The 26,956-nt window shown below is 37.1% G+C and overlaps 1 protein-coding gene across 13 annotated transcripts in view; it reads right to left on the bottom strand.

The window, feature by feature from the left end:
* The window catches only part of LOC106009380 (axonemal dynein light chain domain-containing protein 1-like), a 113,434-nt gene that overhangs the window by 74,429 nt on the left and 12,049 nt on the right, over positions 1-26,956 (bottom strand). For 3 of the 13 annotated variants that reach the window (XR_015448518.1, XM_087204248.1, XM_087204249.1), the window contains exon 3: positions 759-4,769. The exons of 5 other annotated variants lie outside the window; for them this stretch is intronic. The gene's annotated coding sequence lies outside the window, so the exon portion shown is untranslated. Of the gene's footprint in view, positions 1-346; positions 4,770-26,956 lie in introns of those variants that run through there. 5 more of the 13 variants (XR_015448519.1, XM_087204250.1, XR_015448520.1 and 2 more) reach the window with 3 other exon arrangements.

Below are 26,956 nucleotides of genomic sequence, written 5' to 3'. Positions count from 1 at the left end.
TTGCCTGAGGAATACCTGGTAAGAATTTTTTCTACATTATGGTTTGTCTCTTCACTCCATTGGTGGTTTCTCTTGTTGTGCAAAAGCTTTGTAATCTGATATGGTCCTAGTTGTTGATTCTTTGTAATATTTCCTGTGTATCTCAGGATTTTTCACAAAGTCTTTGCCTATACCTAGGTCTTCAAGACTTCCACTTATTCTCTCTCCTAGAAGATTTAGTGTTTCTGTTTTAATATTTAGATCTTTGATCTATTTTTATTTTAGCTCTGATGGAGCCCACCGTCACTTGTCAAATAGTACCTGAATAGGGGAGTGAGGATGAAGAAAAATAAAGACAGAGATAGAGTCGGGAGGGCTCCCAGAGACCGAGTGCCCAAGTTTATTTTTCACCTTTCTTTTATACACTTGGTGAGTTTGGTCATTAATCATGACCCTTATCCAGAGACACCTACTTCCCTGTTCTCTAGTTCTTTGGAAATTCCCCACCCTCATGGGCTTCTTTGTTTCTCGGGGTTACAGAACGTTCATCATGTTTCCAGGACAATTTCTGAAGGTAAACATTTAGGTTGGCAAGGACACGGTTCCTCATAACACAGTCTCCTTGCTCTATGCAATGGAGGGTAAGATTTAATATGGAGTCTCTATGGCTAACACCGCTCTCCACATCTCCCCCTGTTTTATATATTATGATCAAGGTCCCTTGATCACGCAGATAGACTGTGCCTGTCTTAGGCGAGGAATATAAAGAAATCCCTTACCCGTCATCGAGTCAGAAGCGTCACAGTACTCTTGCTCTCTCTTAGGTTGGTGATTTCCTGTACTCCTCTTACCCGTCATTGACTACCAGCCTCTGCAGGGGATAACACCTTAGGCTTAGGCAGTGTAGCATGTAATTGTGGACCATGAATACTTCCAGCCATCCTCATCAAAGAATGCATAAACATCTGTAGTAGCACTGGAAGGATCATGCATCCAAGAAGTAGCCCTCCTCCAATGATTACTATAGGAATGAGTTACTGTGTAAATGCAGATGTAGATGGCAGAACTTTCCTAATTTGTTCAATAAAATCCTGTGCAGCCTGGGCTGCCTCAAATTTTAGGGGCTCTGCATTTTGGAGATCTATAATATCCTTATGAAGCTGTATTAAATCTAAGGACACATTTGCAAAACCATCACCTGATTTTCTGTCCAGGTGACACAATTACTTATTTGACAATTAAAGCAAATTACATCATAATAATCATTACCTATCTGAAGACTAATATTTTCTACAAGCAATACATAAGAGTGCATAACACATGCAATGACATTTCTTTTGGGATGATAAGAATTTTCAGATTGGGCCTTAGCCTAAAGTAAGGCTGCAGCCAATTTCCAAATATATGTTTGAGCATATCCTTTGTCACTCCACCATAACCCTATAGAGAGTGCTGTTTCACTTAACTATAGGGGACTAGGAGAGAATTATACATCTGGGTAGAGGCATAATCCCAAGATTTAGACCAGTCCAAAACATAAGTATCAAGTCCAGTAATATTATATCTCACAGGGGCATCTGCCGCACATCTCTTTTATGGAATAGTCTTATTGGAGCATTCCAGTGGTCTCCATACCCACAGGTAGATGTAGATGGACTCCAGTGATCCCGTATAGTTGAATGATCGAACCTCTTTCTTGTCAGGGGCCGCCGCAGGTGGATCAGGTACATAAGTCCAATAAACTTCCCATTAAGCATCATCATTAGATTCATGAGCAGGACAGTTGTCAGAATCATCCTGAGGGGCAGGACAATTCCCCGCAAAACAGACCAATCTTTCAGGCAACCACCTGGCACCTTCAGCGTCCTGCGGAAAAACACAAACATGCCCTCGTCCCCATATTAATACCGGGTCGGGGCCATTCCATACACCCGTGAGGGGATCTTTCCACCTCACTTGAGCATATGATGATTTAGTTTTAGGATGCCACAGCCATTCTGCTGCGGTCAATCCATGAGCATCCACAATCAAAAAGTTCAAGATGAAGAGAGCATGTTGTAAATAATTTTGTGGGGATAAAGGGTATAACTCCCCCTTTTTTATTTTTTGCAATTGATTTTTTAGAGCACCATGGGCTCTTTCCACAATCCCTTGGCCTTGTGGGTTATAAGGAATACCTGTTTTATGGGCAATATACATCTGTCTGCAAAAGATTTGAAAAGCTTTACTAGTATATCCTGTGCCATTGTCAGTTTTAAGAATGACAGGGACTCCAACTGTGGCAAAGCATTTTAAGCAATGGGCTATTACATGTTTCGTAGCTTCTCCAGTTTGTGCAGTGGCCACAATAAATCCTGAAAAGGTATGAATACCTACATGTATTTCTGTTTTCCAAATTCAGCAATATGGGTAACATCCATTTGCCATAGCTGATTAGGTTTAAGGCCACGGGGATTTACCCCATAATGAGGGACAGAATGATGTGTAGGACAGGCAGAACATTGTTTAACTATTTGTCGAGGGGCTTCTCGAGGTATATGGAATTGTTTTCTTAAGCTTTGGCTACTTTGATGATGTAGGGCGTGAGACTGTTGAGCTAATTCTAATTGGCTGAAAGCTACCAGCCATGTAGCCTGATCCGCAAGATCATTTCCCTTTGCCAGGGGTCCGGGGAGCCCAGAATGAGCCCTAATATGACCTACATAACAAGGACAGGTCTGGGCATGTATGCACCGCTGTATCTGAGCAAAGAGTTCCTGTATTTGATTATTGGCAATATCAATATAAGCAACTGTTTCAAGCACCTGTAAAGCTTTAACAATATAATGACTGTCTGTATACAAATTGAAAGAATAATGGGCCATGAGCTCAAACATTGTAGCAACGGCATGAAACTCAACAATCTGAGCGGAGGCGGGGGCTGTATGAGCAATCTGTGGCTTTCCCTGAATAACATAAGCTGCAATGCCATTGGAAGACCCATCAGTAACATACTTAGAATTTAAACTGTAAGGATAATCAATATAACCAATTTATAATAACATATTGAGACAATGTTTATTGTGGTCTGTCTCCCATAAGATTATGAAATTTACTAGGGGGGTCCCTTTAGTGAATTAAGACCAGAATAATTATTTTCTGGGTGGCCACTTCTTTATTCATCAAAGGGAGTCCCCATAGTCTCTATTTACTTTGACGAACAAATAATATGAATATATGTATCTTTTTATTTTACAACTGTTTATTGTAATATGATTATTGTATGTAGGTGACAATACACACTAGTTTTATAAAATAAATCTCAGTGAAACTTTGACCAATTAGCAACCTGGGAAGGAGGGCATGTCTGTAATTTAATAACATTTATCTGTAAGCCAATTTAACAATAGGTGAATATCTTTTTTTTTTTTTTTTTTAGAGTCGGGAAGGAAAAGAGAAAAAGAAGAAAAAGGAAAAAAAAATTGAGCTCAACTGTACAAACAGACAACAGACAAACATATAAGACAATTTATAAAATTAGAGTGCACTCAAATATATTTGGCCCAATTGAATTATAATATCCTCTTTATGATTATTAGATTTATAATTGTATGACTGGACAAAAACTTTGGAATAGTCAATTAACAGAGATCTCTTGAGATTAGAATCAGAAGGAACAAAAGCGCTTTTATACCTGTAAATATAAAAAGAGCATTTTGAAGTTGTTGCCCCTTTTTTAAATTTTTTACCATAATCTATAATTATTATTAGCCCTGGGTATCTTTCCCTCTGTCAACCGCATGTTCCAGGGTAGCTTGTAATGGCGACAGAGACCGAGAGTTGATAGACAAAGGTCTGGGTCCTGGGGGATGTTTGATCATGGCTATAAGAGGGTCAAATTTTTTTTTTTATTAATCTTGGACCTGCAACCAGTGGGGGATCAAGACCAGCAATTATACTAGGAACTATTCCTCCCTCGCCCTGAGCCTTCTGGCCCTCCTCTTCCACCTTTAAGCCTGTCTGCCACTGCTGGCAAAGAAACTCCAATGTCTTTTCTAACCTAGTAATCTTTTCGGTCACGTCCTCTTTGCTGGCTGTCTGGATTTTCCAGTTTTCCTGGCCATGGCTACGATAGGGAGGGAGGGCCAGTCCTCATTGTTATATCTAGCAGCCTCTTCTTCCAAATCATCAGCGTCTCCCGGATCTAAAGGACCCTCATCTGGAAGAAGACCCTTCCTTAATGTAGGCTTCGCATCAGCATATACTGGCGGAGCAGATGGCTTAGTTTCACTTTCTATAGGAGGCAGAGGGACAAGCTTGGGAACATCAGCCTTGCCAGGCTCCTCCGAGGAAGGACTTGAGGAGGGTCCTTCAACCCTCTCTCTCTCATGCCAAGGGTCCAATCTATCTCTAATTAAAGCCCATAAACTAAAAGCATCTATAGGGACTTTAGTGGGTCCATGACCATCGTAATAGTCCTGAAGTTGCTTTCCCACCTTATTCTATACTTCTAAATCTACTGTGCCTTCTTCAGGGAACCAAGGACAAACTTTCTCTACAAATTCTAAAAAGTTACATAATTGTTGATGCCCTACCTTTGCTCCATGAGACCGAAGCATATTTTTAAGCATATGTACAAAAAGCAGTCGACTATTACCAATTCTCATCTTGTTACTCACGAATGTATTCACCGCCCTTGATTTACTTATCCGAGCTCACAATCCACGGTGTCCTTCACTTGATCCCGCGTATTCAGGTTCCTGTTCGGGCCCCACCCGTGACGGAGCCCGTCGTCACTTGTAGAACAGTACCTGAATGGGGGAGTGAGGATGAAGAAAAATAAAGACAAAGAGATAGAGTCGGGAGGGCTCCCAGAGACCGAGTGCCCAAGTTTATTTTTCACCTTTCTTTTATACACTTGGTGAGTTTGGTCATTAATCATGACCCTTATCCAGAGACACCTACTTCCCTGTTCTCTAGTTCTTTGGAAATTCCCCACCCTCATGGGCTTCTTTGTTTCTCGGGGTTACAGAACGTTCATCATGTTTCCAGGACAATTTCTGAAGGTAAACATTTAGGTTGGCAAGGACACGGTTCCTCATAACACAGTCTCCTTGCTCTATGCAATGGAGGGTAAGATTTAATATGGAGCCTCTATGGCTAACACCGCTCTCCACATAGCTCAGTGCATGGTGACAGATATGGGTCTAGTTTCAGTCTGTGGCATGTGGAAAGCCAGTTTTTGAGAACCATTTATTAAAGAGAGTGTCTTTCCTCCAATGAAAGTGTTTCACCCCTTTGTCAAAGGTAAGATAGCTGAGGGTGCTTGGAGTGCTTTCTGCATCTTCTGTTCTGTTCCACTGATCCTTGTATCTGTTTTTTTGCCAGTACCATACTGTTTTTATCAGAATAGTTTTCTAGTATAACTTCAAATTGGGGATTGTGATGCTTTCTGCCTTGCCCTTGTTGCCCAGAATTGCTTTTGCTATTCAAGGTCTCTTGTGGTTCCAAATGAATTTTAGGATTGTTTTCTTTATTTGTGTAAGGCATGTTACTGCCATTTTCATTGTGATTCAATTAAATCTGTATATTGGTTTTAGAAGTATGACCATTTTTACTGTATTATTTCTGCCTATTCAAGAACAAGGGAAATCTTTCCATTTTCTGATATCCTCTTTTACGTTATTCAAAGTATTGTAGTGTTCAATATATGCCTTTTACTTCCTTCATTAGATTGGTTCATAAGTATTTCATTTTTCTTGATGCTACTGTGAAAGATATTGATTCCCTAATTTCTGTCTCGGTGAGTTTGTTATTCATGTACAGGAATTCTATTGGGATTTTTGTATTAAATTCTTTTATTGGTACATTGTAGGTATACAACACAATTACATTTCTCATTGGGAATTGTACCTTTACATAATGCATCTTGGTTCTTATTTTTCCCCCATTCCTAGCCCTCCCTTCACCCCCTCCACTCTTTCCTATTTACAAAGAATTTATTCCCATTTTTTCCATTTCTCAGCATTTTTCCTTTCCCTTCTTTCCTTTCCCCTGCCCCTCCCACTACCCCTACCCCTTTGGACCTTTTCTTCCTATTTTACTTTATCGATTATTCATTCTAATCATTGGTACATTTTAGGTATATAACATAATGACATTCATCATTGGAAATTTGCACTTTTACATATTCTCTCTTGGTTCTTGTTTTTCACCCTTGCCCAGCCCTCCCTTCAACCCCTCCAGTCCTCCCTATTTACAAAGATTTTGTTCCTATTTTTCCATTTTCTCATATTAATCCCATTCCCTTCTATCCTTTCCCCTAGCCCTCCCACTTCCTTCCATTTTGCCCCTTTTCTTCCTATTTCACATTACCTATTATACATTTAGTCCTTATTTACACTTTCAGTTTCTCACACCAGAGAAACTATTTGGTATTTACACGTGTGTCCTATTTATTTCACTTAAGAGTATCACCTCAATGTGCATCCACTTAGCTATAAATGTCTCTAATTTCTCGTTTTTTATGGCTGAGTAGTACTCCATTTTATAAAAAAACCCCACATTTTCTTTATCCAGTCTCCAGTTGATGGGCATTTGGGCTCTTCCCAAGTTTTAGCTATCACAAACTGTGCTGCTATGAACATGAGTGCACATATATCACTGTGGTATGATTCTTTTAATTCTTTGGGGAAGATCCCCAGCAGTGGAATAGCAGGGTCAAATGGGACTTCCAGTCCTAGTTCTTTGAGATATCTCCATACTGATTTCCACAGTGGTTGCACCAGTCTACACTCTCACCAGCAGAACAGGGTTCCTCTTTCCCCACAGCCCCACCAGCATTTGTTATTGGTTGATTTCATGATAGCAGCCATTCTTTCTGGAGTGAAGTGGAATCTCAGCGTTGTTTTCATTTGCATCTCTCGAATGACCAGTGATGTTGAACCTTTTTTCATGTATTTATTTGCTATTTCTACTTCTTTATCTGAGAAATGTCTATTCATTTCAGCTGCCCATTTTTTGATTGGGTCTTTAAATTTAGGAGGTCTGATCTTTTTAAGTTCTTTGTAGATTCAAGATAGTAGACCTTTGTCTGAGGAAGAGCAGGTGAAGACTTTTTTCCCACATAGTGGGTTGTCTCTTTGGGGAACTGAGGTTTTGTTCATAAAATCTTTTCCTACACCGATGTCTTCAAGAGTTCTACCTAACCTCTGTTCCAACTGGTTCAGAGTTTCTATTTTAATATTTACATCTTTAATCCATTTTGATTTTAGTTTAGTGCATGGTGAGAGATGCAGGTATAGTTTTAATCTTTGGCAAGTTGAAGTCCAATTTTTCCAGCACCATTTATTAAAGAGGCTATCTTTCCTCCAGTGAGGGTGTTTGGCTCCTTTGTCGAAGATGAGATGGCTGAGTGTGTCTGGCATTGTTTCTGCATCTTCTAATCTGTTCCAGTGGTCCTCAAGTCTGTTTCTGTGCCAGTACCATGCTGTTTTTATCACAGTAGCTTTGTAGTAGAGTTGCAGATTGGGGACTGTGATACCCCCTGCCATGTGTCTGTTACCTAGAATTGCTTTTGCTATTCTGGGTCTCTTCTTGTTCCAAATGAATTTTTGGATCATTTTCTCAAGGTCTATGAAGTATGCTGCTGGGATCTCAATTGGAATTGCATTAAATCTATATAGCAATTTTGGAAGAATGGCCATTTTCACTATATTAATACTTCCTACTCAGGAGCAGGGGATGTCTGTCGATTTTCTGATATCATCTTCAATCTCTTTTCAGAGTGCCATAGTTTTCAGAGAAGAGGTCTTTGATTTCTTTCGTTAGGATGATTCCTAGGTATTTCAGTTTTTTGGATGCTGTTGTGAAAGAATTATTTGCCCTATTTCTCTCTCAGTGAGTCTGTCATTTGTGTAGAGGAAAGCTATTGATTTTTGTGTGCTGACCTTGTAGCCAGCTACTTGACTGAATTTGGTTATTAAGTCCAGAAGACTTTTGGCGGAGTTCTTTTCATCTTCTATATAGAGTATCATGTCATCTGCAAATAATGACAATTTGACTTCTTCATTACCTATCTTTATTAGTTTTATTTCTTTCTCTTGTCTAATTGCCGTGGCTGTTTCCAGAACTATATTGAACAAGAGTGGTGATAGTGGACATCCTTGTCTTGTTCCTGATTTGAGTGTGAAGGATTTCAGTTTTTGACCATTTAGTATGATATTGGCTGTTGGTTTTTCATAGATGGCTTCTATCAGTTTGAGGTAGAGACCATCTATTCCAATTTTCTGTAGGGTTTTTATTATAAATACATGTTGGATTTTGTCAAACACTTTTTCTGCATCTATGGAGATAATCATATGGTTTTTGTCCTTGGCTCTATTGATATAGTGTATTACATTGATTGATTTGCATATATTGAACCATCCCTGCATCCCTGGGATGAATCCCACTTGGGGTGTATGATCTTCTTGATGATCTTCTGCATTGTTTGTCAGTATCTTATTAAGGATTTTTGCATCTATGTTCATTAGTGAGTTTGGCCTATAGTTCTCTTTTTCAGTTGGGTCTTTCTCTGCTTTGAGGATCAAGGTGATGCTTGCTTCCAGGAATGAATTTGGGAGTATTGCTTCCCTTTCAATTTCATTGAAGAGTTTAAACAGTAGTGGCGGCAGTTCTTCTCTAAATATCTTTTAGAATTCAGCAGTGAAGCCATCAGGGCCCTGGCTTTTCTTAGTTGATAAGTTTTTAATTACATTTTCAATTTCATTGGTTGATATTGGGTTGTTCAAAATTTTTAGGTCTTTTTCGTTCAACTTTGGTAATTCATATGTATCTAGGAATCTGTCCACTTCTTCTGTGTTGTCCATCTTATTGGCGTATAGGTTCTGGAAGTAGGTATTGATGATCCTCTGGATTTCTGCTGGGTCTGTTGTCATTTCACCCTTTTCATTCCTAATTGCATGGATTTGGGTTTTTCCTTTTTTGATAAGATTGACTAGGGGTTTGTCTATTTAATTTTTCAAAGAACCAACTCTTTGATTCATTAATTCTTTGGACTGTTTTCATAACCTCAATAGCATTAATTTCTGCTCTGATCTCTATAATTTCTGCCCTGTATGGACTAGGGGTTTAACTTGTTCTTCTTTTTCTAAAACCTTGAAGTTGAACATTAGGCTACTTATTGTAGCTCACTGTTTTTTGATGTGGGAACTCACTGCTATAAGTTTTCTTCATAGGATTGCTTCCATTGACTCCCATGTCATATTGACATTGTTTAATTGTAGAAACTGTCTGACTCCTTTAATTTTATCTGTGACCCATTGGTGTTCAGGAAGGTGTTATATCATTTCCATGCATTTATGTACTTTTTGAGATTTGTTATGCCACTAATTTCCAATTCATTGCACTATGATCTGATAATATGCATTGATGATTTAAATTCCTTTAGATGTACTTAAGCATGTTCTATGAGCTAGTATGTGGTCTAATTTGGAGAAAGCCCCATGTGTTGCTGAGAGGAATGTGCATTCTGTTCTTGCTGGATAAACACTACACAGATATCTACTAAGTCCATCTATTCAAAGGTTTTGTTCAGCCGTGATATTTCTTTGTTGATTTTTTTTAGTTTTTTTTTTTTCAGTTGATCCATCTATTTGTGACAGTGGGGTATTGAGGTCCCCCATTACAACTGTATTAGTGCTTATCTGACTTTTCATATTCACTAGCATTTGTTTTATGTAGTTGGGTGTGCCAGTATTTGGTCCATATATATTTATGATTATCTCTTCCTCTTGGATTGTTCCCTTAGCAATTATGTGGTGGGTGACCTTCTTTGTCTCTTCTGATCAGTCTTGGCTTGAAATCCATTTTGTCTACTAATAGAATAGCTATCCTGGCTTTTTTCCAGGTTCCTGATGTATGGAATACTGTTTTCCATCCTTTGACTTTCAGTCTATGAAATGCTTTTTTAGTCAAACATATTTCTTGTATGCAGTATATTGTTGTACATTGTTTCTTTTTAAATTTAATTTTATTGGAACATTTTAGGTATATGATATAATGACATTCATCATTGGAAACTTGCATCATTATGTACATTGTTTCTTGATTCATTTTGTCAATCTATTTCTTTTGACTGGTGAATTGAGACTATTCACATTCATGGTTATAACCTATATATATATTAACTTCTCCTTGTCATATTATTTTCCTGTTGTTCATTCCCTTTCTTGCCCTTCTAACTCCTTGCTTTGCCTGGTGGATTTATTCGATTGGGATTCTTGGTATTGTTGTCTTTTTCTAGAATATCCTTCAGAGCACTTTGCATTGCTGGTTTTTTTGGTGAATTTCTTCAGATATTCCTTATCATGGAAGTATGTTATTTCTCCATCAATTTTGAAAGATAGTTTTGCAGGGAACATCAGTCTGTGTTGGAGATTGTTTTCTTTTAGGGCTTGAAATAGTTCACTCCAAGCTCTCCTTGATTTGAAGGTTTGTGTTGAGAAGTCTGCTATGATTCTGATAGTTTTTCCTTTATGGGTGATTTGTTTCTTTTCTCTAACAGCTTTTAATATTCTATTCTTGTGTTGAATTTCTGGAATGTTGACTATTACATGCCTTTGTGTAGTTTTTTTCTGATCATGGCTGGAGTTCTATATGCCTCATTTCTCTGTATCTCAAATTCTTTTTCCATGCTTGGGAAGTTTTCTGTTATTACTTCTGTGAACAGGTTTTGCTTTGTTTTGTTTTTTGTTTTTTGCAAACAGGTTTTTTATATCCTTTGTGCTATCTTCTGATCTTGATTGATTTTGCTTAAGGTTATATTATTCTTCTTTGCATCACCTAGCATCAATTGGATTGACTTTTTTGTGGTCCCTTGCTATTTTTAAGAGGTCTTTCATTTGATGTTCACTAATCACAATCCCATCTTCTAGATCTGATATTCTATCTTCACATTAGTTGACTCTGCTGCATATACTTTAACTAGAACTTTTAATCTCCTGGGTATCTGTTTGAATCTGTTTTAGAGAATCCAGTCCTTTCCTATGTTTGGCATTCATGGTTTTCAGGTCTTCCTTAATCTCTATTTTTTTAAAATCTATATTTGCTCTAGATTCAATAACCATTTCCTTCATTATGGTCATCAGCTCTTTAATTATCTCTGTTTTGGTTTTGTGAAGAAACATATTCATTTGTTTTGTTCTGCTGCAACCATTTCATAAAATTCAGCTGGGTGGTTTTTTATTTCTACCACCTCAATGCCCCCTTGATTTGCCTTGGGGTGACTTGGGGGTTATGGGTTGCATCTTGGTTCTGTGTTTTCTCTTTCTTTTCTTTTTCTTTCTTTCTTTCTTTCTTTTTTTCTTTCTTTCTTTCTTTTTTATTTCTTGTTTCTGTTTTGTTTTCTGCCTTAAGGCTTGTAAATTGCTTCTGATAGGTAGCTTTATTACCACTACTGAGACCTCTTTAGGAAATGACTTTTCAGAGATGTCCTGTAGGTGTAGCTGGCTGTTGGCTTTTGAGTCTATCCCAGGATCCTGTGTTTTCAATTTATTAGGGATGAAAGGTTGCTGCCTGTTTGGCTTAGCACTCAGTTTTCTGAGACTGGACTGTAATATTATTTATGACCCCCCCCCCCCCGCGCCAGGCAATCTAGGTATTGGCATACAAGGAAGATCAATTGATCACAACTATGTCACCTTGGCTAAAGTAGTATAATCAGTAATAACACTAGCATCAAGCACAGACTGGAAAATGACAAACTTTGAAACTACTAATTTGTCACCTTTAACCACAGGTATATAATTTATAGTTATATAACAAACTCTAAGACAAATCAGAAAATTATAGACAGTTAATATTCACTCAATAGAGTGATTTTACCCTAAGAGGAGATAACTGAAAAGGGATAAGAGGAAAAAATAGAGAAATAAAAGAGAAAGAGATTTAAAGCAAGGCTGAAGGACAGAGGAAGATTACTGGTTAATCCCAGCAAACTTCCTAAGGATCAAGATTCTTGTGCTTGCTAAACATACACTCTACCACTAAGGTACACCTCCAGCCCTCTATAGCATTGTTTTAATCATGCCACTTATTGTAAACAAAACAAAACAAAACAAAACAAAAACCACCTTTTGTCCCTGCACCCAATTTTAAAGTCAGCTTTGGTCAGATTCAAACTCATTTTTTTTTTTTTTTTTTTTTTTTTTGGTACTGGGGATTGAACTGAGGTCCTTCTGCTTTCGAGGCAGGCAGCAGAACCACTGAGCTAAATTTGGGGCCCCAAACTCATTTTCAATTCTTATTCTGGAGTGTATTCTATACATTATTACTGTCTACCTATAGTGGACATTTATTGATTTTTGCTAGCCAGGTATGCATATTCTCTCATTTGAAATAATAATATCTGATTTCCCTTTGAGGAACTACACTATTCCCCTGCTGAAGATGAGACAGATTAGGGCATGGCAAAGCTGGCTGGGACATAGGCCTGACCTGTTAATTACAAGATCCCAGAAAACATGTGCAGAACAGTTCCCAAAGCTCTGCATGTGGACTTCTCAAGAGAACTCAAGTAGGTTTTCAATGGGTTAGTCTAGACCTGATGTCAACCTGAAGCATGGGATCCCAGCACCAACTCTCAGGGTCCACATGTAGAAGTTCTCATGGGTTTCCTCAAGATTTGGACAGTACAAAAGAAGCCCCATGAAAAGGTTACTGTATTCTCTGGGGTGTACTTTTATCTTCCTTTTTCCTCTTTTATTTGGCCCAAGCTCACTCTGCAGAGCCAGTTTCATCCTCACAGTTCACTTTTATTTTTCAAATAAACTTTGCCACTGCTTTTGGCTCATTTTGTTCAACTCTTTGTTTGAGATGAGAAGAATCTGGAATCAAACTCCAGAAGAAGTGAGAAACCCAAAATGTTTGGGTACCATTTATTTGGCAAGACACTTTTAGAAGAAGCTCTCCAAAACAAAGAGGCTATCAAAAAAAGTTCTATTGCTGGGTACCTAAATTAAAGAGCCTTACAGTTCGTAATAGCTAAAACATGGAAACACCCCAATTGCTCATCAACTGGAGGATGGATAAAGAATAAGGTAGTTTATAAAATGGAGTACTACTCAGCCATAAAGAATGAGAAAGTAGAGGCATTTATAGCTAAATGGATGCACATTGAGGCAATACTCTTAAGTGAAATAAATAGGACACACGTGTAAATACCAAATAGTCGCTCTGTTGTGAGAAAATGAAAGTGGAAATAAGGATCAAAATGTATAATAAATAATGTGAAATAGGAAGAAAAGGTGCAAAAGGGAAGAGGGAGTGGGAGGGGTAGGGGAAAGGAAGAAGAGAAAAGAAAAAATGAGAAAATGGTGAAATTGGTGAAAAGAAAAGATAATGGAATTAATCTGAGAAAATGAAAAACTGGAAACAAAGTCTTTGTAGATAGGGAGGGGTGGAGGGGGTGGAGGGAGGGCAGGGAAATGGGGAAAAATTAAAATCAAGATATATTATGTAAAGGTACAAATCTCCAATGATGAATGTCATTACATTGTATACCTAAAATGTGCCAATAAATTTTTTAAAAAACAAATTACAGAGCCTATAATCCCATCTACTCAAGAAGATGAGGCAGAAGAATTACAAGTTTGAGGTCAGCCTGAGAAAGTTAGTGAGACCCCTGTTCCCAACAACAACAACAACAACAACAACAACGACAGGTATGTAGCTTAGCACTCCTTGGTTTCAATCCCTCATAAAAAAACAAACAAACTCTACATTAGTAGAAAAGTGAAAGAAATTCTAATAAAGTTTAGTTATCAATGTTGTATCAACATTAACTTCACACTTCTCACAGAAGTACCATGATTATGTAAAATGTTAATATTGTGGAAAGCTGGAAAGGAAAAATGGCTGAGTAGTGATCAGCAGCAAAATACAGTCTCTCCAGGACCCAGAATCCAGACACACCTGGGAAATAACCTGGTAAAGAGAAGAAAAAAGTAGATCTCCAGGAAGGGAGCTGACAGGAAAATGAGAAACTACAGAGAAGATGGAGAAACAGAACAAAGAAAAGGATGAAGCAGGCTGGAAAGCTCATGCTGGCTCCTGGGGAAGAAAACTTGCCTCCGCAGACACAAGGTAAAACCCCAGGGTCGGGAGCTCCAAGGAGAAAAAACTGATGGATCCAGCAGCACAATTCCCAAGAAAAGCCCATGGCTGTTGCAAACTGCAAAGACACCATGAGAATTTACTCTAAAAGTGACTCCTTCCACAGGGCAGGCTAGAGTTGCAGAAGAAATCCAGGGTAGCACCCACCATATTGCCAGAGGGTGTTTAATCAAGAGCCACTTGAGGAAGGAATTGATTGTTTAAGACTATGACACAGAACAACTACAAAATAACTTTGCTTTAGGGTTTCAAATGTTACCCTCCAACAGTGACTGGGTGAGAGACAGCCATGGAAGACAACAGTGGAGAAAGTGTAGGCTTTAGACACAGATACCCTAAGAAGTTTAAGCTCAGACTGGGAAGGACACAGGGCTCTGCCCTTTCTGGTGAAAAGCCAGGGCCAGCTTGTGTACAAGCAGAGGGGGTGGGCTCTGAAAGTTCTGGCCTTAAGTCTGATGAATTTCTCTCCCCTGCTGCCTACATCCAGCACAGATCAGAGGTCTGATTGTGTTCCCAATCTACCAACATAAGCAAGGACACGCCTCAGCTAGAATAATTGCCTCCTTCTGGGGTATGGACAGAAGAGCCAGTATAGGAGAGGCAGTTTACAAACTCACAGGCCATAAAGCTACGTGGAAAAAAAAAAAAAAAAAAAAACCTGACTTGGATTACAAGACTGCAGATCCTGGAAAGAAACCACTCATTCAAAAATACAGAGGAATATTTTTACTCTTTTCTTCTCCCCTTCCCTCTCCCCTCCCCCTCCTATTCCTCCTCCTTCTTCATTGGTTTGGGAGGGGTTGAGGTTTTTTATTTTCCTTTTTTACTTTCTTTATTTTCTTTTTCTTCTTATTTTTCATCTATTTTGCTACTTTTTCTTGTTTGTTGTTTTCTGTTGCCTTTATCTAATTCTATTAATTTCCTTTGACTCCTTAATAGGATCCTTTATTTCACTTTTCCCTCCTACTTCTCAACTTCTGTTGCTCGAATTTTCAAATCTTATTTTTTTTACTCTCTCATTTCACATCACCTCTATCTTTACTAGTATAACCATTAAGCTTTATTCATCTTTAGATAGTTAAATTTATGGTATTATTGTTGAATTCTTTTTTATTGTTAGTAAAGTTATAGTTTTTGCACTAAGTACATATTTACTCTATTTCAATATTTGGTTTGTCTTGGTGTTTATATTTTTTTCTATAGTTAGGGTGGTACACTATTGATTATTAGGGAACATCAATATCCAGTTTGCCTTTGATTCTATTATAACTGCTCTTGCCAGGGTGAAATAGTTGTTGCTATTAACTGATTTTCTCTGTATGACAATTTCTGGCCTGCTTTTGTATGATTAACAATACTATGGCCCATTCCCAGAGAACTAGGTGCTCAGCAAAATACAGTGCAGACTCCCCTCCTGAATAAACAGAGTTGGATCTTGGATAGAGACAAAGACCTATAGTTAGCCATTCCCACCATGCATCACTGAAAAGCAGACACTAATTAAGAGATCTCTATACTAACAACCAAGTCTTTCCATGATAAGTGCCCATAACCTCAACACACACCACACATACACACTCACACACACACACATACACACACACACACACACACAAACACACACACAAATAGGAACATGCCTCCCAAAACTCCCAACTCTCCTGAAACTGATTCCCGAGGCACTGAAGGGGAGGAAATCAAAAGCCACACACCTAAATTATTCAAAATGATAAAAGATTAAAAAACAGATCAATAACATGCTCAGCAAGTTCAAAGAAGATATAACTAAAAAGATAATGGGCTTAACAAACAAAATTATCATCAAGTTTACAGAAGACACTAATAAAAAACTAGATGAGCTACATAAAACACTTCTAGACATGAACGTCCAGTTTAAAAAAGAATTTGAGTCCATGAAATGGTACCAAACAGAAATTTGGGAGATTAAAAACTATATAGAAAATGTGGGCAGGAAAAGTGATGGCTATGAGAACAATGTGTCATAACTAGAGATGTGACTGATACAATGAGCAATTACTCTTAGATACCTTGAAAACAAAGATAACATGAAAAATTAATCCAACAGGCCCGGGGATTTAGCTCAGTGGTTCCAGCGCCTGCCTCGCAAGCACAAGGTCCCAAGTTCAATATATATATATCAATCCAACAGCTGCTAATGATGCAAAGAAAACTAATATAAGATGAATTGGAATTAGTAAAATCAAAAGACAACATAGATGGCATAAAAAAAGCTGTTTGCAGAAATAACACCTAGGTATGGTGGCACAGATCTAGAATCTCAGCACTCGGGAGGCTGAAACAGGATGACTGCCATTAGTTCAAGCCCATATTGGGCTACATAGTGAGAGCAAGGCAAGCCAGAATGACATAGTGAGACCCTGTCTCAAAAACAAACAAAAGGAAATAATAGCAGAAAGCTTTCCAAATATGGGGAAAGAATTAAACATGAAGATAAGCAAGGCATATAGAACTCCAAATAGACACAATTAGAAAAGAACTTCTATACAACACATCATACTTAAAATCCCCAAAGTCCAACACAAGGACAAAATTTTAAAAGCTATTAGAGAAAAGCAACAATTAATAGTAAACCCATTAGTATTATAGTAGATTTCTCAATACAAACCTTAAAGGTTAGGAGAGTTTGGGTGAAGGGTTTCAACTCCTAAATGAAAACAACTTCCAACTCAGACTGATATTCTACAGAACTATCTTTCAAAATGGAGAAATAAGATCTTTCCATGACAATTAGCATCTTAAGAAATTCATGATCACCAAGGGGCCAAGGATTTAGCTCAGTGGTGCTGTGCCTGCCTGGCAAGCACAAAGTCCTGAGTTCAATCCCCAGCATCAAAAAAAAAGCCTGCAAGAAATTCATGACCACCAAATCAGCATTACAAAAAATCTTCAGGAATATCCTGGAAAGAGATAATAAAGCTAAGGCCGCTAAAAACGTCTAATAGAATGAACACACAAATCAAGGTGACCAGTTAAGCAGAAGTAAAAGCCAATCAGCAACAGGAAAATAATTTAATGACTGGAATAATTCAATACCTCTCAGTAATAATGCTCAATGTGATGGTCTCAACCCCTCAATCAAAAAACACAGATTGGCAGAATGGATCAAGGAAAACAAAACAAAACAGTGATATGTTGTATACAAGAAACACATTTAATCCAAAAAGAAATTCATAGACTAAAAGTCAAAGGATGGCTGGGTGTGCTGGTGCATGCCTGTAATTCCAGCACTTGGGAGACTGAGGCAGGAGGATCATTGAGAGTTTGAGGCCAGCCTGGGCTACATGGTGAGTTCAAGGCCAGTCTGAACACATAGCGAGATCCTGTCTCAAAAAACAAACAAACAAAATAAATAATAAAAGTCAAAGGATAGAAAACAATATTCCATGCAATGAGAATGCCCAAACAAGCAGGAGTAGCTACCTTATTTTCAGACAAAGCAGACTTCAAGCCAAAACCTGTCAGAAGAGGTAAAACATACTACTACATATTGGAATGATAAAAATTATAAATATATGTGCACCAAATACCAGTGCACCCAACTTCATAAAATAAACACAACTAGATATAAAAGCTCAGATAAACATAAGCACAGGGCCTGGGATTTAGCTCAGTCATTCCGCTGCCTGCCTTGCAAGGTCCAGAGTTCAATCCCTGGTACCAAAAAAGAAAAAAGAAAGAAAAAAAAAGAAATAGTCAAACATAAACACAGTTATAGTGGGAGACCTCAATATCCCACTGTCACAAATAGACCAACTGGACAAAAAAAATCAACAAAGAAACACCAAATCTTTGATTTCAACCAAAATCTTTGAACAAATGGGCTTTTATATATATAGTATTCTACCTAGTAACAACAAAATACACATCTTTCTCACCAGCACATGCAACTGTCTCCAAAACACATCACATGCTAGTCCATAAAACCTGCTTAAGTAAATGCCAATGAACCACATCACAGCAAAATAAAAGAAAACAAATGGCAAAAGAAACCACAGAAATTATGCAAATATAAAGAAATTAAAAATACTCTGTTGTGGGGCTGGGGATTCAGCTCAGTGGTTCTACCGCCTGCCTCGCAAGCGCAAGGTCCAGAGTTAGATTCCCAGTACAAAACAAAAAAAAAATACTCTCTTGAGTAATCAATGGCTCACAGAAGAAATCAAGAAAGAAATTACTTCCTACAATCAAAAGATAATGCCAGAATTTATGAGATACAAAGAAAGTAGTCCTGAGAGAGAAATTTGTAGCTGTGAATGCCCACATCATAAAAACAGAGTGAACCGAAAGTAATAACTTAACAATGCACCTCAAGATCCTAGAAACACAAGAATGATCCAAATCTAAAGCTAGTACAAAGAAGGAATTTATAAAGCTCAGAGAAGAAATTGATGAAATTGAGACTAAAAATATCTATAAAGAACCAATGAAGAGCAGTTTCTTCAAAAGACCAAGCAAAATAGACAAACTCTTAGCCAATCTCGCCAAAAAAGGAAAGGCCCATATCAACACAATTAGAAATGAAAAAGACGAAATCACAATAGACACCACTGAAGTCTGGAATACTATTAGTAAATACTTTGAAAATCTGTAGTCCAGGAAATTGGAGAACCCAGAAGAAATGGATAAATTCCTAGATATATATGAATTACCAACACTGAACTGAGAAAAATAGAAAACTCCTGAATAATCCAATAACTGGCAATGAAATTGAGTAGTAATTTTTAAAAAACCTACTAACTGGGGCAGGGGATTTAGCTCAGTGGGTCCACCACCTGCCTCGCAAGCGCAAGGTCCCGAGTTTGATCTCTGGTACCAAAAAAAAAAAAAAACCCTACTAAGAAAAGCCTAGGAATCAATTGATTCACTGCTGAATTCCACATGTACTTCAGAAAAGATGTAATGCTAGTACTCCTCAAACTCTGTAGTGAAATTCAAAGGGAAGGAGTACTGCTAAAGTCATTTCTGGAAGCTAGCATTATCCTGATTCCAAAACCTGAAAAAGATCTACCAAAAAAGAGAACTACAGGCCAATCTCTTTAATAAACATAGACACAAAAATCCTCAACAAGATACTGGCAAACAGAATTCAACAAATCATGAAAAAAGTCATACATTATGACCAAGTAAGCCTTATCCCAGGTGTGAAGGGATGGTCAAAATACACAAATCAATAAATGTAAGACATCACAGAAACAGAAGCTAGAACAACAACAACAAAAAAATCACATGATCACAATAGATCCAGAAAAAGCCTTTGACAAAATCCAACAACCATTCATGATAAAAAAAAAAACCTAAAGAAAATAGAGATAGAAGGACCTTACTGCAATCTAGTAAAAGGTATTTAAGATAAACCTACTGCCAACATCATATTAAATGAGAAAAGCTGAAAGCTTTCCCTCTAAAATCAGGAACAAGACAAAAATGTCCACTATGATTACACATGTTTAATATAATACTCAAAATACTAGCTAGTGCAATCAGGCAATAAAAAGAAATAAAAAGGATATGTACAGGAAAGGAAGCAGTCAAATTATCATTATTTGTCATTATATTAATAACATTATGTTGTCTAACATACTCTTCTACATAGAAGACCAAAAAATTCCACTAAAAGACCCTTAAAATTAATAACCAAATTCAGAGACTTCCAGAAAGATGGCAGAGTGATGAGCAGCAGAGAAAGAGTCCCTCTGAGATTTGGTGTCCTGAGAAGGAGAAGAAGGAGGAAAGTGGGACCCAGGAAGGATCTCAAGCAAGAATTGAAGCCACAGGGAGAGCAAAGAGAGACTTCAATGAAAAAGAGGGAAGTGGCAGGCAGTGCTTTGTTCCACAGTCCACACTAACAACAACGTGAGTCAATGAAAAAGCAGGAGATAGCACAAATGGCAAAAAAAAAAAAAAAAAAAATGGTGTTCACAGAAGTGATGGCAGAAGACTTCCCAGACAGGGAAAAAGAACTGGACATTCAGATAACTGAGGCATATAAAACTCCAATTAGCCATGATTAAAAAAATCTTCCCTAAGGCATATAATAGTCAAGATACAAAACATGGAAATTGAACACATTCTTTTCTCTGTTAGAGGAAATTAAAAAATCGCCTATAAAGGAAAGCCCATTCAGAATCACAGCAGACTTCTCAACACAAACCCTCAAGTCAACTTGGAATGAAGTATTTCAAGCCCTAAAGGAAAACAATCTCCAACCCAGATTGATGAAACCTGCAAAACTATCTTTCAAAATTGATGGAGAAATAAGGTAATTCTGTAAAAAGAAACACATGAGGAAATTCATGAACACCAAACCAGCACTCAAAAGTTCTCTGAAGGATATTCTAGAAAGAGATAACAAGGATTACAACTCAATGAACCCCAACAGAATGAATCCACCAGGCAAGACAAGAAATTAAACAATGAGGAAAAAGGAAGCCAACAACAGGAAAATAACATTACAGGGATAAGTCAGTACATTAGTTATAACCATCAATGTTAATGGTCTCAATTCACTAATCAAAAGGAAAAGTTTGGCAGAATGGATCAAGAAGCAAGATCCAACAATATGCTGCATACAAAAACCACATTTAATTCAAAAGGAAATTCATAGACTGAAAGTCAAAGGATGGAAAACAATACTCCATGTGACAGAAGCCTAGAAAAAAAGCAAGCGTAGCTATTCTATTTCCAGACAAAGTGGATTTCTAGCCAAGAATGATTAATTCTTGCTTTTTTTTTTTTTTTTTTTTTTTTGGTACAGGGATCAAACTCGAGATCTTGCACTTGTGAGGCAGGCACCAGAACCACTGAGCTAAATCCCTGGCTTAGCCAAGAATGATTAACAGAGACAAAGAAGGTCAGTACATCCTTACAAAGGGAACAATCCAAGAGGAAGACATAACAATCATAAATAGATATGCACCAAATAGCAGTGCACCCAACTATATAAAACAAATATTAATGGACATGAAAAATCAAATAAACACTAATATAATTATAATGGGGGACACTTCAATACCTCATTGTCACAAATAGATCAACTAGACAAAAAAACCAACAATGAAATATTAGAAGTGAACCAGACTTTTGAACAAATGCACTTAGTAGATGCCTACAGAGTTCCACCCAACAACATCAGAATACACATTCTTCTTAGCTATAAACAGGACATTCTCCAAAATAGATGACATACTAGCTCATAGAATATGACTAAGTAAATACAAAAGAAACTGTCCCATGCATATTATCAGAGCATAGTGCAATGGAATTGGAAATCAATGGCAAAAGAAACCACAAGAACTTCATAAACACATAGAAATTAAATAACACCCTCTTGAACAACCAATGCATCACTGATGAAAGTAAAGAAGAAATTAGACATTTTCCACAATTAAACAATAATGCCAATACAATATATGGAATGCAATGAGAGCAGTCCAATGAGAGAATACCCATATCAGAAAAACAGTGTGGGCTCAAATGAACAACCTAATGTTGAACCTAAACATCTAGAAAAAAAGCATGTCAAGCCCAAGCCCAAAGGAAGGAAACTGTAAAGATCAGAGCAAAAATTAATGCAATGGAGACTAAGAAAACCATACAAAGAATCAACGAATTGAAGAATTGGTTCTTTGAAAGATGAAAGGGACAAACCTTTAGCCAACCTTATCAAAAAGAGGAAAGAAAAGACTGAAATCTACACAATTAGGAATGAAAATGGTGAAATCACAACAGATTCCACAGAAATCCAGAAGATCATCAATACCTACTTTGAAACCTGTATTCTAATAATACGGAAAGTCCAATAGAAATTGACAGATTCCTAGATACATACGAATTATCAAAACTGAATCAAGAAGATATAAAAATTCTAAATAAACCAGTATCAGTCAATGAAAGTGAAGCTGTAATTAAAAATCTACTAACAACAACAAAAAAAGCTCAGGCCCTGAAGGATTCACTGCTGAATTCTACAAGAAATTTAGAGAATGAGGCCCAACAGAGGGAAGCCACCAGGAAAGGTAAGAAACTAAAGGGAAAGGGGGAAAAAATAAGAAATAGAAGAGCCAACAACAGCAAAACATCATGACAAGGATGAGTCAATATTTATCAATTATAACTCTCAATGTTAATGGCCTCAATTCACCAATCAAAAGAAATAGACAGACAGAATGGATTAAGAAGCAAAATCCATCAATATGCTGTATACAAGAAACACACCTAACTCAAAAAGAAATTCACAGACTGAAAGTAAAAGGATGGAAAACAGTTCTCCACACCACACGAACCCAGAAAAAAGCAGGGGAAGCAATCTTATTTGCAGACAAAGTAGATTTCAAACCAAAACTAATTAAGAGAGACAAAGATGGTCACAACATCCTTGTGAAGTGAACAATCCCAGAGGAAGAGATGACAATCCTAAATATATATGCACCAAATATGAATGCCCCTACCTATACAAAACAAATATTAATGGACATGAAAACCAAATAAGCAGTAATACATGTGTAGTGGGGGACCTCAATACCCCACTATCACAAATAGACAGATCATCTATACAAAAATTAACAAAGAAATTCTAGAACTGAACCAAGCTATTGAACAAATAGACTTAATAGATGTTTACAGGGTGTTCTACCCCACAAAATCAGAATACACATTCTTTTTGGCTGCACATGGGTCATTCCCCAAAATAGACCACATGCTAGCTCTCAGGACATGTCTAAGCAAATGTAAAAGAATTGAAGTTACCCCCTGTATATTATCAGACAATAGTGCAATACAATTGGAGGTCAATAACATAATAAACTGCAAAGCTCCCACAAACACATGCAAATTGAATAACACCCTCCTGAACAGCCAATGGGTCACAGAGGAAATTAAAGAAGAAATTAGACAGTTTCTATAAGTAAATGACAATGCCAGTACAACATACAGGAATCTATGGGACACAATGAGAGCAGTTCTACCTGGGAAATTCATAGCAGTGAATGCCCATATTAGGCAAATAGAGAGAACTCAGATAAATAACCTACTGCAAAACCTCAAGCTCCTAGAAAAAGAAGAGCATAACAAACCTAAAGCTTGTACAAGAGAGGAAATTATAAAGATGAGAGCAGAAATCAATGCAATAGAGACTAAGAGAATGATACAAAAAAATTAATGAATCAAAGAGTTTGTTTTTTGAAAGAATAAATAAAATTGATAAACCTTTAGCCAACCTCATCAAAAAAAGGAAAGAAAAGGCTCAAATCCATGCAATTAAAAACAAAAAAAGTCACAACAGAACCAGCAGAACTCCAGAGGATCATCAATATCTATTTAAAGAACCTGTACTCTAATAAAACGGAAAACACACAAGAAATGGACAGATTCCTAGATACACACAAATTGCCAAAGTTAAATGATGAAGATATAAAAATATTCTAAACACCCCAATTACAATGAATGAAATTGAAAATGTAATAAAAAATTTACCAACAAAGAAAAGCCCAGGTCCTGATGGCTTCACTGCTGAATTCTACAAGACATTTAAAGAACTATCCCCATTACTCTTTAAACTCATCAAAGAAATTGAAAGGGAAGCAAGGCTTCCAAATTCATTTCTGGAAGCAAGTGTGACTTTGATTCCAAAACCAGGGAAAGATCCAACCAAAAAAGAGAACTATAGGCCATCTCCCTAATGAACACAGATGCAAAAATCCTCAACAAGATACTGGCAAGCAGAATACAGAGGGTCATCAAGAAGATCATACACCCTGACCAAGTCGATTTATCCCAGGGATGCAAGGATGGTTCCATATTTGTAAATCAATAAATGTAATACACTATATTAACAGAGTCAAGGACAAAAACCATATGATTATCTCAATAGATGAAGAAAAGACATTTGATAAAATCCAACACCCATTCATGATAAAACCCCTACAGAAATTTGGAATAGGCGGTCTTTATCTCAACCTGATTAAGGCTATCTATGAAAAACCAACAGCCAACATCATACTAGATGGTCAAAAACTGAAAACTTTCACGCTAAAATCAGGAACAAGACAAGGATGCTCACTATCACCACTCTGGTTCAATATTGTTCTGGAAACATTAGCCATAGCAATTAGAAAACAGAAAGAAATAAAAGGAATAAATATAGGAAAGGAAAAAGTTAAACTGCCATTATTTGCTGATGATATGATACTTTACATAGAAGACCCAAAAAACTCCACACAAAGACTTCTTGATTTGACAGATTCAGTAGAGTAGTTGGATATAAGGTCAACACTCAAAAAAACAATAGCCTTCTTATACACAAATAACAGACTCACTGAAAGAGAAATTAGGGAAACAATTCCTTTTACACCAGCATCCAAAAAAATAAAATATCTAGAAATCAACCTAACAAAGGAAGCAAAAGACCTCTACACTGAAAACTGTAGCACTCTAAAAAAGGAAATCGAGGAGGATATAAGAACATGGAAAGACATCCCTTGTTCCTAGGTAGGAAGAACCAATATAGTGAAAATGGCCAAACTTCCAAAACTGCTATGTAGATTTAATGCAATGCCGATTGAAATTCCAACAATATACTTCACAGAACTAGAGAAAACAATCCAAAAATTCATTTGGAACTAGAAGAGACCTAGAATAGCTAAAGCAATTCTAGGCAACAGAGACATGGCTGGGGGTATCACAATCCCCAAGTTGAAATAATACTACAAAGCTACTGTGAAAAAAACAGCATGTTACTGGCAAAGAAACAGACCTGAGGATCAGTGGAATACATTAGAAGATGCAGAAACAACTTCAGACATACTGAGCCACCTCATCTTTGACAAAAGAGCCAACCACCCTCATTGGAGGAAAGATAGCCTATTCAATAAATGGTGTTGGAAAAACTGGATTTCAACCTGCCAAAGATTAAAAGTAGATCCATATCTATCACCATGCACTAAACTAAGACTGAAGTGAATTAAAGATCTAAATATTAAGACAGAAACACTAAACTTGCTGGAAGATAAGTTAGGTAGAGGTCTTGAAGTTACTGGCATAAGAAAAGATTTTATGAATAAAACCTCAGTAGCACGGGAACTAGCACAAAGAATCAACAACTGGGATCTCATCCTATTAAAAACCTTCTGCACTGCAAGAGAAACCACCAACAGAGCTAAGAGACAACCTACCATGTGGGAAAAAAATTTTACCAGCTGTACCTCAGACAAAGGACTACTATCTAGAATATATAAAGAACTGAAAAGAAAACAGACCCTGCAAATTCAAAGACCCAATTCAAAAATGGGCATCTGAAATGAACAGCCATTTCTCAGACAAAGAAATAAAAGCAGCAAATAAATATATGAAAAAATGTTCAACATCACTGGTCATTTGAGAGATGTGGATGAAAACAACACTGAGATTCCACCTCATCCCAGAAAAAAAGGGCTGCTATCAAGAAATCAACCAATAACAAATGCTGGTGGAGGTGTAGGGAGAAAGGAACCCTTCTCCATTGTTGGTGGGAGTGCAAACTGGTGCAACCACTGTGGAAATCAGTATGGAGATACCTCAAAGAACTAGGACTACAGGTCCCATTTGACCCAGCTATACTCCTGCTGGGTATCTTCCCCAAAGAATTCAAAGAATCATACCACAGGGATATTATGTGCACCCATGTTTATAGTGGCACAGTTTGTAATTGGTAAAGCTTTCAAACAGCCCAAGTGCCCATCAACTGGAAACTAGATAAAGAAGATGTGTTTTTTTAATAAAATGGAGTACTACTCGGCCATAAAGAATGAGAAAATAAAGACATTTATAGCTTAATGGATGCATATTGAGGCCATACTCTTAAGTAAAATAAATAGGACACACATGTGTAAATACCGAATAGTTTCTGTAATGTGAAAAACTGAAAGTGTAATTAAGGATTAAAATGATTAAAACAAATAACTGATAATTTGACATAGGAAAAGTTCCAAAGGTGTGGGGGGGGGGAAAGAAGGGAAAGGAAAAATTATGAGAAAAGAAAAAAATGAAAATGAAATCTATGTAAATAGGGAAGGGTGTAGGGGGTGAAGGGTGCACTGGTAATGGAGAAAAAAGTAAGAACCAAGATACACCACATACAGATACAAGCACCCAATGTAAATGTAAACATATTGTATACCTAAAATATACCAATAAAAGAATTTTAGGAAAAAAAAAGAAAAAGAAAAGTTTAGAGTTGCCATGGCATCAAAAATGTGCTAGCAGCCTATCAACAGCTTTCCTAAAGATTGAGTAGGAATGCCAGTCACTTTTTAAAAAAGTACTTACTGGATTTTTTGTGTGCCAGGCATGATGTAAGTGATAAGAGATAAAATGACGTGCAAAAAAATAAGTGAAATTTAGAAAAGACCTAATGCTGCTACTTCTTGAACTCTTTAATGAAATTCAAAGGGAAAGAATACTCCCAAATTCATTCCTGCAAGCAAGTGTTACCCTGATACCAGAGCCAGAGAAGGAGCCAACCAAAAAGAGAACTACAGGCCAATCTTGCTAATGAACATAGACGCAAAAATCAATATGATAGTGGCAAACATAATGCATCAAATTATCAAGACGATTACACACCATGACCAAGTAGGATTCATCCCAGGGATGCAGGGATGGTTCAATATGTGCAAATCAACAAGTGTAATATACTATATTAACAGAGCCAAGGACAAAAACTACATGATCATCTCAATAGATGCAGAAAAAGCATTTGACAAAGTCCAACACTCATTCATAGTAAATCTCTACAGAAAATTGGAAT

This window comes from Heterocephalus glaber, unplaced genomic scaffold (genome assembly GCF_053883595.1).
Source record: "Heterocephalus glaber isolate CG9 unplaced genomic scaffold, H.glaber_assembly_v1.0 deba00000470, whole genome shotgun sequence".
NCBI lineage: Eukaryota > Metazoa > Chordata > Mammalia > Rodentia > Bathyergidae > Heterocephalus > Heterocephalus glaber.
This window is presented reverse-complemented; position numbering and strand designations above follow the sequence as displayed.